Source organism: Loxodonta africana, chromosome 10, assembly GCF_030014295.1.
Source record: "Loxodonta africana isolate mLoxAfr1 chromosome 10, mLoxAfr1.hap2, whole genome shotgun sequence".
Classification (NCBI taxonomy): Eukaryota; Metazoa; Chordata; class Mammalia; order Proboscidea; family Elephantidae; genus Loxodonta; species Loxodonta africana.
This window is the reverse complement of record NC_087351.1, coordinates 92,221,706-92,237,468: the sequence shown is the minus strand read 5'-3', so window position 1 is coordinate 92,237,468 and position 15,763 is coordinate 92,221,706. Positions and strand designations below refer to the sequence as shown.

The 15,763-nt window shown below is 40.0% G+C and overlaps 1 protein-coding gene across 18 annotated transcripts in view; it reads right to left on the bottom strand.

Moving 5' to 3' along the window:
- Positions 1-15,763, bottom strand: part of NRXN3 (neurexin 3) — a 1,785,202-nt gene that overhangs the window by 189,974 nt on the left and 1,579,465 nt on the right. The window lies entirely within an intron of this gene.

Genomic DNA, 15,763 nt, shown 5'->3' with positions numbered 1-15,763 from the left:
GTACATTTGTCTTCCTTGTTCTGTTTGACCAGAAAAAGTAACTGCGATCTTAGAGAATATTAGTACCAGCTGCCATGTAGTCAGTTCTGACTCATGGCAACCCCATGTGTGAAAGAGTAGAGCTGTGCTCCATAGGATTTTTAATAGCTGATTTTTCAGAAGTAGATCGCCAGGAAGAGCCCTGGTGGTTCAGTGGTTAAGCACTTGGCTGCTAACTGAGAAGTCAACACTTTAAACTTACCAGTTGCTCCATGGGAGAAAGATGTGGCAGTCTGCATCTGTAAAGATTACAGCCTTGGAAACCCTATGGAGCTCTTCTACTCTGTCCTATAGGGTTGCTATGAATCAGAATCAACTCGTTGGCAATGTTTTTTTTTTTTTTTTCGATTGATCGGCCTTTGTTTCAAGGCACCTCTGGGTGGACTTGAACCTGCAACCTTTTGGTTAGCAGCCTAGTGCGTTAACCTTTTGCACCACCCAGGGATTAGAGAAGAATACAGCTATGTAATCATCCAGACACAGAATGAGCTGGATTTACTGGTTGAAATGTCCTGTGATACTTTGGCCTATCTGTTCATCAGCCACTATTACAACCACTAACTCATTTCAACCAGATTGGTAGGAAGGTAGGCTTGGAACAAATGTGGGTAAATTGCATGCAACTACTGAGAATGGAAATAAGACTAGAGAATTGTTCTTAAAGGTCTGGGCCTGGGGTTGGTTAGGACTTTGAGTTAATGTGTTGGCATAGCACCTCTCTCAGCTCAGTTGACTTATTTCCAGATCTATTATGAGTATTTGGAAATTCCCTTTATGCACCTACTTGGACCTCAAAATTCCCTGAGGTCCTAGTGGGAGAAAGTCACAAAGTGTAGCAAGACTATTAGATTTCACTGGTTTACGTCCTTTAGGAAATCTCAGTTGCTCTCTGAGAACAATATATGCTTTTCCATGTATTGCCTTCATTTTTACCTCTCCTGGAGGCTCAGCTCCACCCTTACCACACAGGCAATTCAGTTAAAATAAAAAAAAAAAATTCAGTTATTCATTTTGAAAGTCTGAAAGTTTTTTTGGGTTTTAAAAGCATTTTGGTTCCATTTCAGTTTGTACTTCACTTACATAAATTCCTATTTTATCTGAAACCCGTTAACATCGCACGTCAGCTTTATATAGGTTTAAAAATGAAGTAATAAATACTTCTGAACCTTGGCTGACTGAGAAAATTTTAAATTTATTTTTACTTTACATTTGTTTTTGATTTTTATATATTTTTAACTCTTACGGATGCTTAAATGTTCTCTTTTCTCCTGTTTATCATTCTAACTATACTGGAAAATTCCGTTTGAGATCTACAGAGACACATCTCATTCTAAAAAGTCTTTTAATAAAATCAGGCTTATTTGCTTCAACAAAGAAGATTTTCCCAGTAGATCTTAAAGTTCTTCATAATATAACATTTGATATTTTCCTCATTTTTAAAATGAACTTAAGTGTATTCACTGTTTATAAAAGATAGTCTTTACCTTGGTGTACATTACTTTTGTGTATATGCAAACAATGAAGTTAGAAGTCTTTAATAATTCCAGTATCATTATGCAGTATAACACTTTTTGAGCACCTACTATATAGCCATGAGATTCCCGAGCGGCACAAATCATTATGCACTCAGCTACTAACCAAAAGATTGGGTTTAAACAACCCACCCAGAGGCACCTCAGAAGAAAGGTCTGGCAATGTATTTCTGAAAGATCACAGCCATTGAAAACTCTATGGACATACACAATCCTGTAACAACAGTAATAGCAAACAATAATTTGTGAGTTCATACATAGGTAGATATGTAAGGTGAATAGGTGTGGGAAGGTGTATGTGAGTACACCCACATGCATATATAGGTTTGGCTGTGGATATTTCTACATACATATTTGTATGTGCTGCATGTATATTCATATATATATATAATAGGACACACAAGGGGCACAGTCATGCAAGGAACCTAGACATAACCAAAAACCTTGTGGGACTGAGTTACTGGGCTTGAAAGCTAGGGACCATAGCTCCAGAGTACATCAAGGTCAACTGGCACAACATAGTTCATAAAGAAAACATTCTACATCCTACTTTGGTGAGTAGCATCTGAGGTCTTAAAAACTTGCCAGTGTCCATCTAAGATACAACTATTGGTCTCTTTCTATAAGGAGCAAAGTAGAGTGAAGAAAATCAAAGACTCAAGGAAACATTTTAGACTAATGGATCACGGGAACTACACCCTTCACCAGCCTGAAACCAGCAGAACTAGATGGTGCCCAGCTACCACTATCAACTGCTCCTGGCCAGGATCACAATAGAAGGTCCTGGAAAAAAAAAGAAAAAACAGAACAAAATTCAAATTCATAGAAGTGACCAGATTTACTGATCTGAGACTGGAGAAACCCCTGAGACTACAGCACTTAGATAACATTCTAACTTGAAACTGAACCCATTCCCAGAGATGACCTTTCAACCAAGTAATAGGTCTATAAATAAACAGTAACACATGTGAGGAAAGTGCTCCTTAGAACAATCATCTATATGAGACCAAAAGGAGAACATACGCCCGAAAGCAAAGATGAAAAGGCAGGAAGGAGCAAGAAAACTGGACGGATAGAAATGGGGAACTCAGGGTGGTAATGGGGAGAGTGCTGACACCTTGCGGGAAGTGCAGCCTGTGTCATGGGGCAATCTGTGTATGAACAATTGAACAGGAAACGAATTTGCTCTCTAAACCTTCACCTAAAGCATAACAAAAAATAATAAACAAATAAAACAAAAGCTCTATGGAACAAGGTTCTACTCTGAAACACAGGGAGTCATCCCGAGGCAGAATTAAGTCGGGCAACAAGTTTGTTTTGGTTTACTGCATAGCCACTCTGACTCCTTAAAAACAACGACAACAAAGGATTAACAAAACTGGAACCCTGATGGAGCAGTGGTTAAGAGCTGGGCTGCTAATCAAAAGGTTAGTGGTTTGAATCCACCAGCCACTCCTTGGAAACTCTATGGGGCAGTTCTACTCCATCCTGTAAGGGTGCTATGAGTTGGAATCGACTCAACAGCAATGAGTTTTTTGGTTTTGGGTAGAGAGTCAAATCTAGCAGTACATGTTTTCTGTTGTGGTGGTGAGAACTTTGACTTTTGATTAATAATTGTATTGTAGTCAATATTGAAATCAACAAAATACAGAGACCCTATTTTTTTTTAAGAATACTCTGCCTTAGTTTGATTATTTAAAATTTATTTTAAACACATGCGTGTTTGTGTGTGCACGCACACACACACACACACACACACACACTCTTATACCTATCCATGCCTGGTCCTTATTCTTTTTAATAAATAGGAGAGAAAATTCTAAAATTTCTAAATATCAGCAGCAGAAAGCAGGCTGAACCACATCTAGGGGAAGTTCATTCGCGTAACAGCAAATCAATGGCAGGAAACGGAGCAGAAGCTAGAGCAGGAAGCTCTCCTTAGCAGGTGTAAGGCAACCAGTGCTGAGAAAATGAAGGAAAAGCTCTCTGTGATTTAGGTGATGGACATATCAAGCAGCATGTAGGGAAGAAGACAATGCTCAGGTGTCAATTGGCACCTTTACACAGAAAGGCTATGTCTTGAGAATAGGCTAGGGCAGCTAAAAAAAAAAAAACAACCCAACCAAACCAAATCTGTTGCTATCCAGTGGGTTTCGACTCATAGCAACCCTATAGGACAGAGTAGAACTGCCTCATCAGGTTTCCAAGGAGTGGCTGGTGAATTCAAACTGCTGACCTTTTGGTTAGCAACCAGGTTCTTAGCCAGTGGGCCACAGGGCTCTCTGTGAATGGCAACAGCCCTCAGGAAAGAGGGAAAAAAGTGTATTTGAATCATCACAGTTTACAGTTACTAAGTAGACCAACAGAACTAGAAAATAATAATGCATTCTGTCTGTTATCTTCAAAACTTCTTCTAAGCAAGCTATAAACCAAAAAAACCAAACCCGTTGCTGTCATAGTGACCCTCTAGGACAGAGTGGAGCTGCCCCATAGGGTTTCCAAAGAGTGCCTGGTGGATTCAAACTGCCAACCTTTTAGATAGCAGCTATAGATCTTAATCACTATGCTGCCAGAGTTTCCATGAAAGGTATGGTATAATATAAATATAGAATTGAATCCGTGTCTTTGGTGTTGAAGTAGGAAAGAAATGTATACAGTCTTTTGTTGTTGTTGTTTTGTTTTTTGTTTGTTTGTGTAAGTACAGGAAAACAGATCATCTGTTCTGCTTACATATTCCTCTACTCTCTTACCCTACATTGACCTCACCAACCTGTCTGTGCTACTCTCCAGAGCAGTACTATTCACAGTGCCTGTAGGGATTTAACTCATCTACTTAGAGATTATCTTGCTCCTTTTAATCTAAACAGAGATGAGATAATCCACAAAATAAAACTGATGAATCAGTAAAAACAGCGCTATAGCCTTCAAAATAATACATGATCTAAATCAGGGGTTCTCCAAGTATAGCCAAGAGGCAGATACTGCTCATCAAGTTGTATTTGTGTTTGTATTGTCTATGACTATTTTTGCACAACAGCGGAGTTGAATAATTGCAGCAGAGACCTTATGCGTTACAGAGTCTAAATATTTACTATGGGTCCTTTTACAGAAAAAAAAAATTGCTTATTTCTAATGTCAATCATAGAGCCCTGGTGGAATAGTGGTTAAGAGCTGGGCTGCTAACCAAAAGGTCAGCAGTTGGAGTCCACCAGCCGCTCTTTGGAAACCCTGTGGGGCAGTTCTACTCTGTCCTGTGTGGTCGCTATGAGTTGGAATTGACTCCATGACAACTTTTTTTTTATGTAAATCAAGATATCAGAGACCCCCTACCTAGATTCAAAATCAGGTTGGCCTCTGATACCTACTAGCTGTGTGACATTGGAGAGTTTATTACTTAACCTGAGACTTAGTTTCTTAATCTCTAAAATGGGAAGAATAACAGAACCCCTTCCCAGGATGCAATGAGGAAGGATAAATGTGATAATCCATGAGCTTGGTACAGAATAAGTTCTGTATCAATGCTAAAAACCCCAATCCATTATTAATTAATATGATTGCCCTAAAATCCTTTATGCATTGATAGGTTATAAGAGCCTCATTCCTTCCTCCAGGATACAAAGCTCTCAGAATCTTGTAGGCAATTGGAATGTAGATTTCACCATTGAACACTGAGAAAACCACATTTCTATAATGTGATTAAAATGAAAACAAATCTAGTGTAATTAAACATCCAGACTGGCAATTGTGCAGCGAGCCGAAGCCCATTTCTAGTAAATGTTTAATAATGCGATTACAGAGTGTTGGGCATGCACTGGGACGTGGGAAACAACACTGAATTTGCATGTGAATTTACATCTGTCAGCTAACTGAATCTGAGCTCTGTATGCAATGCAAACTGCAGTGCTCCTGGGAGAGGTAGAAAAACGGGATAACAGAAAGGGTACAGGTGTGGGGCCAAACACGTCTGTATGGAATCCCAGCGTTGACCTTTTTCTGGCCTTATGACTGCAGTATGTATACTCAACCTCTCTAAGCCTTGGTTTGTCCATCTGTAAAAGAGGGAGATTACTACTTCTCTCCAGGGACCACAGAGAAGATTACACTAACTGAAATAATGTATGAACAATACCTGCCCATTAGCTCCCTCAACCTGAAACGTATAGGTTGTCATGTCACAGTTGACCCTTGTGCATGTCTGAGACATTGTCCTAGACTTTGTCCTAGACAGCCCAAGGTCAAGCCCAAATTCCAGCCTTTGCCCATCTCTGTCTGCCAGACTCCATCAGGCACTTCCGTGAGCTATCGCACCTGTGTCTCGCCCCAATGATAGCACCTTCTCTCACTATTTGGAATTACAGGTACAATACAGTGCAGTGCGTAGGAGCAATGGGTATGCATTCCAAAAGACAAAGGCTTGAGCTCCAGGTCTTCGTGTATTAACTTTTGACTCTGGTTGAAATAGTTAATCTTACAAATCTTCATATTCTTATTTGCAAAATGATGACAAAAATGATATCTACCTATTAGAGCTATTGTGAAGATTTAATAACTCAGTGCAGTGTCAGGTGCTTAATAACAGCTCAATAACCAGTTCTAGTCAATTCCAACTCACGGTGACCTCACGTATGTCACAGTAGAACTGTTCCATAGGGTTTTCAATGGTTGATTTCTTGGATGTGCTTTGCCAAGGCTTTCTTCAGAGACACCTCTGTGTAGGCTGGAACTTCCAGCTTTTCAGTTAACAGCCAAGTATACTAATGCTTGCACCACTCTTTGACTCCAACTGCTCAATAAAAGTTAAACCCATTATGGCTGAGTCAAGTCTGACTCATAGTGACCCTAGAGGACAGAGTAGAACTGCCCCATAGGGTTTCCAAGGAGCAACTGGTGGATTCCAACTAATGACCTTTTGGTTAGCAGCCAAGATCTTTAAGCATTGTGCCACTAGGACTCTGAATAAAAGTTGCATATTAAAATTATCATGCTTGTGTAGTTGCATTTCTCCCCTATATGGAGCTCTGGTGGCATAGTGGTTAAAAATGGGCTGCTAACCAAAAGGTTGACAGTTCAAATCCATCAGCCTCTCCTTGGAAACATTATGGGGCAGTTCTATTCGGCCCCATAGGGCCACTATGAGTCAGAATCAACTCCATGGCAATGGGTTAGACTATAAGATCCTTGAGGGGAGGGCTGTGTTTTATTTCCCACTGTATACTGATCGCATAGCATAGATTCACATATAAAGTAAACGTTGAATAAATATTTGTTGAATGCTGAATAAATGGATGAGTAAGCAGGTCTCTCCACTCAAAGCCACCCAATTGATGAGGATGGGGTTGAGGGAACAGCAACATCTTTTTACAAAGAAGGCTACAGAAGTTTGTAAATAAACTTTTCGATGTTTCTGCTGATTGAAAATTCAATACACTTTTTTTTTTTCCTGGCCTGACGTCAACTTATTTCCATCATTTATCTTGACAGGTCCTTCAGCATATGAGTTCTATTGAACTGTCATTTTCTATCTACGCACCTAGTCTCAAAGTCTTCTTATGCAATCCTGTATATCTACCATTTGTTGTTGTTAGGTGCCATGAGTTGATTTTAACTCATAGCAACCCCATGCAACAGAGGAGAACCATCACATGGGGTTTTCCAAGCTTTAATCTTTACAGGAGCAGATCGCTAGGTCTTTTTCCCACAGAGCCAATGGGTGGGTTCCAAAAGCTAATCTATCAGCAGCTGCCCCACCATTAGCCATTGTGCCACCAGGCTCCTTATATCTGCCATTGACGTTTGTCTAACTCTCCCATCCAGGGCAAGAAAGAGCATTAGGGACTCACTGAGAGGCTGTAAAAGGACTGTTGAAAAAGAAATGCATCTCATGCTACAAACCATAGGTATCACTGGGAATCTAATCCAGTCCACACTAACGTCACGAATTGAAGATTAAGAGTGCCCTTTGTCCTGGACTCATTCCCTCCTGCTCCTCCTCTGAACCCCCCCCCCGCCCCCCCGTCAGCCTGCTGCGGGTATTGACAGGGGTTTTGGAGGAATGGAAGGTCTTTATCTCTTTGAGATGGGCTGCAGTATGATCACAATCGATTGAGTGATTTACGGCATAGAGCGCCTTTCATCACCCTCTGTGCTTTATACAATTATAAATGACATACTATATGTGACTATATATTATTATTATTGGATATTTATGTATCACCTATTTTTTGGTGTCCCCAAGAAGCTCAATGGTTTTTGTTCTTTGGACTTTTAATAGCTAGAGAAATGCTGCAACCTTACGTAAGACTTAAATTGAGGAGATTGAAACTTTGACACTTTTCCTACAGATAAAGCTATGCTCTTGTTCTGGTGTTAGGACACTTGGCGTTCATTCCAGGCAAGGCAGAGAGAAAAGAGTATGGGTGATTGTATTTTATGGTTGGGACAATAATTCTAGAATTTCATAATTAAAGACAAATTCTGCAGGGCAGAATTTTCATTTACTACTTCAACTGGAGTTTCTCTGAGGCAATAACAAAATATACGTGTGTGTGTATATATATATATATATAAAAATAAACCCATTGCTGTCGAGTCAATTTGGACCATAGCGACCCTATAGGACAGAGGAGAGCTGCCCCACAGGGTTTCCAAGGAGCACCTGGTGGAATCAAACTGCCAACCTTTTGGTTAGCAGCCATAGCACTTAATCACTACACTACCAGGGTTTCCATAGTAACACAAATTCTTCGATAATTAGTCCACAGCTTTGAAATTATCCAATTTTTGATGTTTTTTTTTTAATTGAGAAGAATTTGTGTTATTTCAGATGCCTTGACTAGAGCATGATGTTATTTATATTTGTATGTCACACTACATTAAACAAGCATAATTTAAAAATCACATAAAATGGGCCAGCACTGTATTTCTAATCTTGAAAGCATTATTCTAAGAATTCAGTTTAATATGAGTGCACCTATTATTTATGGAAATTAAGAGATCATCCTTTCCCTTAAATTCCTAGTTAAGTAGTACCTGGAAGTGACCCTGAAATTTCTGATTACTTATTTCCCTGAGTCCCTCAACTATAATGTTTACGATATTTAACTTACAGCTACATAAAGAATTAACACAGGCCTTTTAATTTGTAAAAGTTCCCCTTCCCCTTTAAATCTCAAGGTAGCCTACTAAAGATGACGAAAGTATAAACCAGGACCAAAGACTAAGGTGAACTTATAAAGTCCTACAGAAGCTTCTAGCAAAACTGTTCTTTTCCCCAGTAATTCCCTAGACCGAAAACATGGCTGTGGTCATAAATCCTGGGTAAATAATATCTTTGGTTATTATAACTGCTACCATATTATCTGATGTAAGTCTTCATAATTATAACAATTTCCAGGGTGTGTTATTTAATTCCTTTACAAATAACCTTGAGTCATATGTAAGCTTAATGTCTCAGGGATGAGTATCCATGTGGACATGTGTTCCCACTCCCTCTATTCAATATATTATATAGAGCTGTCTGTTTTTTTCATTTTTTCTGTCTTCCGGGTGGTTGTGTTTAATTTTAGGATTAGCCAGAAGCGCACAGTTTGCCTTGAAATGCTTATCAGCTTCCGAGAGACATTTAGACGGAGAGAAAGGCCCTAGGTTTGATAGCAGTAATTGTATTTAACTTGTAAGATACAGGCTATTTATCTTGTGGCTGGGAATTCACAGAGGAGAAAGGAGGTTTGCCTGATAAAATATATAGAAGAAAAAAAAATTACTAAGCACCTCCTCGTCACTCTCCCATCCCCCAGTGGGATCATTAAACAGTAAAACAGGGTTTCATTTAATAAAGCTCCTTTCCTCTGCTTAAATATGGAGCTAGAAGGAAAAATAGGATCATAGGATCATAAAAGGAAAGAGGCTGCCAAAGCCCCAAATGGCCGACAAAGTAGTGTGGACAAAGGCAAACATCCCCAGTGTCCGGGGAAATGCTGACTTCTAGATTTCTATCAGAAATTGGGAGCTTAACTTGAGAAAAAAAAATCTAAAATGTCGAGACTTGGATTAGGACCAGAATTTCTGGGATACGCAAGTGTTCCAGCCACAGCATCAAAGAGAATCTAAAGGAGTGTGATTAAAAACAAGGGCACTCAAGTCAGGAAGTGCCGGGTTGGAAAACTAGTTCTCCTACTTAGAGTGGGACCCACAGGGTATCTAAGTTCTCTGGATCAGTTCCTCCTCTGTAAAATGGGAATAAGACCAGCAATGACCTCACACAGGTTGTTGCAAGGCTAAGTAGGCTACTGCATTTTAAGGGGTAGGGGTGGAGAATATATAAATACTCATCAATGGCAGCCATCACCATCTGGATGAGTCTGGCTGAGAGACAGTTGATGGCACCATAGTGTTGGCGTGAGGATTGAACGAGAAAATACACTAAAAACCTTCAGTGCCCAGGGCATAATAACTGCACACTAAAACTAGAAATTCAGTGCCCCAGTCGCACCAGTCACATTTTAAGCTCAATTGCCTCAAGTGGCTAGTGAGTAAACCTTACTGACCAGTACCAGCAGACAATCTGAAAGAAAAAAAGGAGACAGTTTAAGCTTTCTAAATATCAGTGCTTCTCAAACCTAGCTGCAGATAGAATCACTTCGGTAGCTTTTAAAAAGCACTGATGTTTGGACAGTGCTTCTCAAACTTTCACCTGCACACAAATCACCTGGTGATCTTGTGAAAATGCATTTTCTGATTCAGCAGGCCTGGGGTGAGGCCCTGGAAACCCTGGTGGTGTAGCGGTTAAGTGCTATGGCTGCTAACCAAAAGATCTGCAGTTCAAATCCACCAGACACTCCTCAAAAACTCTATGGGGCAGTTCTACTCTATCCTTTAGGGTCGCTATGAGTTGACTCCACAGCAACAGGTTTGTTTGTTTTTTTGGTTGGGGGTAGGGCCCGAGACTCTGCATTTTTAACGAGTGCCCAGGTGACACTGATGCTGCTGGTGCAAGGACCACACCCAGACCAATTAAATGAGACCACCTGGGACTGGAGCCTGAGCACCGGCAGTGGATTTAGTTTATCGAAAGTTCCCAGGGGGTTCTTGAGTGCAGTCAGGTTGATGACCATTGCTTTACACAAAAATGTTTACTGGAAAATGTTTTTAAATAAATTTTCGCCAAAAACTAATCCCTGGAAGATGAAAGTCTCTTGGAAATAGAAAGTCACCCATTTGTGGATCATAATTTATTCCTGACAAATTGGAAAGCAACTATTTAGTAGTGCAAGGATTTCAGGATGCACTTGTTTGATTGATGAATTGATACACTTTGTGACCCGAATGTTTGAGGAGTTTATTTATAAGATGGTTTTAAAATGAACCTAGAAATGTTCAAACACAGTTCATTAAGTGAGCCCCACTCTAGTTGTCATTGCCTTTCTGCGGTCTCAAAAACATATTCGAACATGGCTTTTCCCTCCTGATTGTATTTATACTCCTTATTCCCTTTGCAGGACTTCCCTCTCTTCACCACCGCCCCACCCCCCGCATAGAACTGAAAGCTACACTGGTCCTGAACAGACGAATGAGCAGGTAGATGGGGCTTGTCTTAACGTGTGCTTCAAATCTGGCAAGACCTCAAATGTTTGCAGGCAAAGACAGAAAGAAAAAAAAACCTTCTGGCTAGGAATTAATGAAAACCCAAAACCTGAGAAACTTCAGCTTCATGTCAAGTACACAGATGGGTTTTTAACTCTTCCAAGTCTCAATAATATAGGCTGAGATGTGGACAACAACAAAACCATCTCTTAGCCCCATGTATACTGTCTAAACTATGAAAGGACTAGGATAATTTGAATATGTCGGAGACTGTCTTTAACTCAGTGTTTCTCCACAGGTGGCTAATTTGCCCCCTACCCCCAGGAGGACATTTGGCAACATGTAGAGACAGGTTACTGGCATCTAGTGGGTAGAGGACAGAGATGATGCTAAACATTCCACAGTACACACGACCCCGTTCCATGCAACAAACACAACAAAAACTTATCCAGCCCAAAATGTCAATAGCACCAAGGTTGAGAAACACTGCTAACTGAACAAGTCCAGTCAGGATCTTCTATCTGTGAACATTTTTACAGAAAAAAATAAAATTATTGCTGGTTTCAGTAAAAATAATGACCTGGGAAATAGGAAAACAGGTAGAAAGTTTGCAGAAGTGCAATCTGAGATTCAAGACAGGAATCTTGCTCTGCCACTTAAGCTGTGTGACACTAGCTAAGTTATAGAGCCTCTCAGGGACTCAATAATGTAACTTTAAAATGAGAATGGTAGTAATAATAATACTAAACCCAGTCTCCTGATACGTGGAGTGAGACTCAAATGTAATAATGTCTATAGAGGCACTTGGAGCATCAACAAGCACTAAAGCACTGTTTTTACACTTTATAAACATTCTATAAGGGTGAGTCACTGGAGAATTTGACACACTGAAATACAGAATAATAGTTTTCTAATTTTGTGTACTTGAAGGGTAGCCACTTCTATATCCTTCTTGCGATGTGAGTTGGGTACTCAAACATGATTTAAGCATCAGTCATTATCAGCGGCCATTTTATTGACTGTGAGGAAGAGATTTCCAATCAAGAGAACATCAACTGACTTGGTATTCAGTATAAAAAAATAAAATAAGATGCTGCTCTCCTCAGCTCCGTCCTGGGTGGGAAGATGGGGAGTCCAACACATGAGAACTCCTTCTCAGTCTTCATTTCCCAGGAAGGCCTGGCTATGACCTGAAAAGCCCCTTCCTGTGCCATGTTCAAGGCTCTAACAGCCCTGGTGATACAACCAGTCACTCACTCACAACAGAAACAGATCTCTAACAATCCCAGTCGACTCAGCCTCCCAGGGGACTGGGGCTATGGGCTAAATTAAATGCCTCACGTTCAACTCACCTTTCACCTTCCCTCCCTTGTCCCCACCACTGCATTGTGTTGAGACAGCAAGCAGAGGCTTTATAAAGAACATCTGTCAGTGCCTGGATGATAGCTCTGGGCTGACTCTTATTTCCCTCTCCTCTTCCTTAGCTTTTCTATTTTCAGGCTCAAAGAAAGAAGTTGCTTTTGAGTTCTGTCTCGCAGAATTGAATGGTATAAGATTCCGATTGCTATGGAACTATTTTCATTTTGGATCCTTCCTGATTCACAAAGAGCCTATGCTACATATCCAGTGCCCAGCTGGTTTCTAAATATTTTATGGTGGGTTGTTTCAGTAGAGCCCCGGGAAAACCTATAAATGACCATGAGAATATTCTGGAGTTGACCCATTTGTCTTAGTGCACAGTGTCTTGGTGAGCAGAACCAATTCCCTGAGAGCATGTCCTCAGAATGAGATAATTTAAGATGAATGCTCCGCAGAAGCTAATCTACACTTTTTTACCATTCAAACATTAGCGGTAGACAAATAACATGACACAATGTCTCTAGATTGCTTCTATACTTAGCATTATCAATAAAACAGAATAGCTTGGAAAAAGGAGAATACATTACTTTTGCAGAAACTGTCAAGATTGCCCGGCCAGGTCACTTTGTTCTTTGACACCCAGATACAGGGACTATTTTGATATTACGGTTTAAAATAAACATTACCAAATTGCTCTAATGATGCTCTAAGTTTAGTTAAATGGATCATTTCAATAGCACAGGGAAGCAGGTGGGAGGGAAAATAAAGTATCCAAGGACACAAAAGTTGAGTTCTGGGAAGTCTTGGCAAAGTGGAATGCAGAACTTGAATGTCAAAGTTCATCTAGTATATTGTACCACTTTCCAACAAAGAAAGGTACTGCCTTCTTTAAATACTTAAAATTCTTTCAATTGCTCCACGTAAGCATATCACCACTGGGGTGAGGAGGATAGCCTGGACTCATCTGTAATAATGAACTTTTCTTTTTTTAAAAGAGGATTTTTGACTTCACATCTCACAATAACCAATTTTGGGTGGTAACTGGGATTCACCTTTGAAATATGACACTTCTTTAAAGGAAGGAATTAATCTAAGATGACACAAAAAGGAAGATGCTCATTTCTATCTATGCATCTTTCAAAACATCCTCCAATTTGCTTGGGGAGGATTAGTGGAAACAGCACTCAGCTGGGAATAGAAGACTCTGGACCTGGTTCCATCTTTCATGTATTGCATGACCTTAGAAAGGACAGAAGATCTCTCTTGGTCTTTCTTTTTTTTTTTTTTTTCACTTTGAAAAGGAGAATAAAACTATCCACTTTACCCAAAGTACAGGTTACTTACAGGACTCAAAATAAAGTCATCTGTAAAAGCAAATATGTCACAATTAAGAATGTTATCCTAATGGTCGGCCATCATCACAGCTAGTGTGTGTTGAGTATTGACTTGGTTGGCCTGGCATTATGCTGGGCATTTTACATGCATCCTGTTCACTTCATCTTCACATTACCCCTGTAAAGGAAGTCTTAACGTTACCCTGCTTTACAAAGGTGGAAACAGAGGCTCAGAGAAGTGAAATAACTTGCCTGAAGTTTGAAACTGGATCACCGAATAGAAAGAATAGGCATTTATTTAGAGAGCCAGCAAAGCAGAGAGAATTTGAGGGTAAGATTTTGATATATTTTTAAAGCTTTAAAATTCTCATCGGAGGAGAAAAATCAGAACTATTAGAAATTCTTACACCTATCTTATGGTTTGCTGTAATTGTTACATTTTGAATATATTTAGGAAAGACATCAAATATTTCAGTGCTTAGGGCATTTCAAGGTCTTAATCCAGCTAATGAAACCCAAGTCAGTTGACTCCAAAGCCTGCACTTGTAAGTGCCATAACTTGCCATGTCTTGTAACAATAACACATATTATTACTAAATAACAGTTACCAGTGATTATAATAATTTTCAGGGGGCAGCAATGCTATTAAAGAAAGGCTTAGTCTGTTTTGAAAACACATAGGAAACAATCCATAATATGGAAAAGAGAGACACACACAGCAAGGGTCGTTGGTTTTCTTATATATCTGTGGCTTTAAAGTGACCCACAAAGAAGTGTCTCATTGCTGGCAGCAAACTCATGGATTCTAAATGGGCTCAGGGCAGGATCTTTGAAATCCCTAATAGAAACACAACAGACCCTATGGCAGCACTAGCGGGGCCAGTGAAAATATTCATGGAGAGAGATTGATTTATCCTATAAGCAAATAAACAGCGTCTAATATATTGGGCTATTTTGATCCCCACTCCCCTCCAGGATTTACACAAGAAGAATTTAAAAATTAAGTCTATTAGCGTCTAGTGAATTTGGATGAGAAAAAGAATTCACAGTAGTGGTTGACATCTCTGGCTCTCTTCAAAGGCTCAAATGTAGCTCCATAAGGACATTTGTATGCCTTAATCTAAGAAGTGCTAAGGATCTGACAAAAGACCCACAGCAATGGCTGAGCTATCTGGAAACTGAGATGGTAGAGGAATGAATTGGTGGAACTTTTGTGTCAATACCTTGGGGGCCCTGTATGCTGTTTGTGGATACCTTCCAATTCTTAAACCAGGGGTAGGGAGACTCTAGCTGTTAGGGAAAAACCCAGCATCACAGGCAATTTTGCCTGGTTTTTAAAGAATATTAATGCTGAGTTAGGCAGGGAAACATAATCAGAGCCTTCAAGTCTTTCAAGAATCTGGGGCCATAAGTAGGTAATTTACTTGGTGCATTTCTCGCAAGTATAATAGCTTAATGATTCTAAGTTTCTGGAAAGTAGGCTTCTGGCTTCCCCATCACTGTACCTATCTCACTATAAAGGAACTGGGAGGAAAAATGTGGGGAAATTGGGGGAAGTTCGGAGTGGAGGGGACAGGGAATTAGAAGCAGCATCCGGCTTGGATTAACAAAAAGTTCCATTTTTTGCATCCATTGGGTGGCAATGCAACTGTGGAGAAAAGATCTTTCCTAAAATGTTTCCTCCTCCGTCCCTGGCACTCTTATTATCAGGGTCCAGAACTCTTTTCCTGGGAGATAAGAGGGAAAGCTAAGGGATTATTTAAATGATCTCTTTTAAAGAAGGCAACCTTTCCTTTCATTGCCCTTGATGCGGCCATCTGGCTCTGGGAGTTTGCTGGCGAATATTCCTTGACTGTAAAACTTCAACAGATGATTAACCCCTCTCCCTTCCATGCCAGAATGCTTGCTATTAAAACG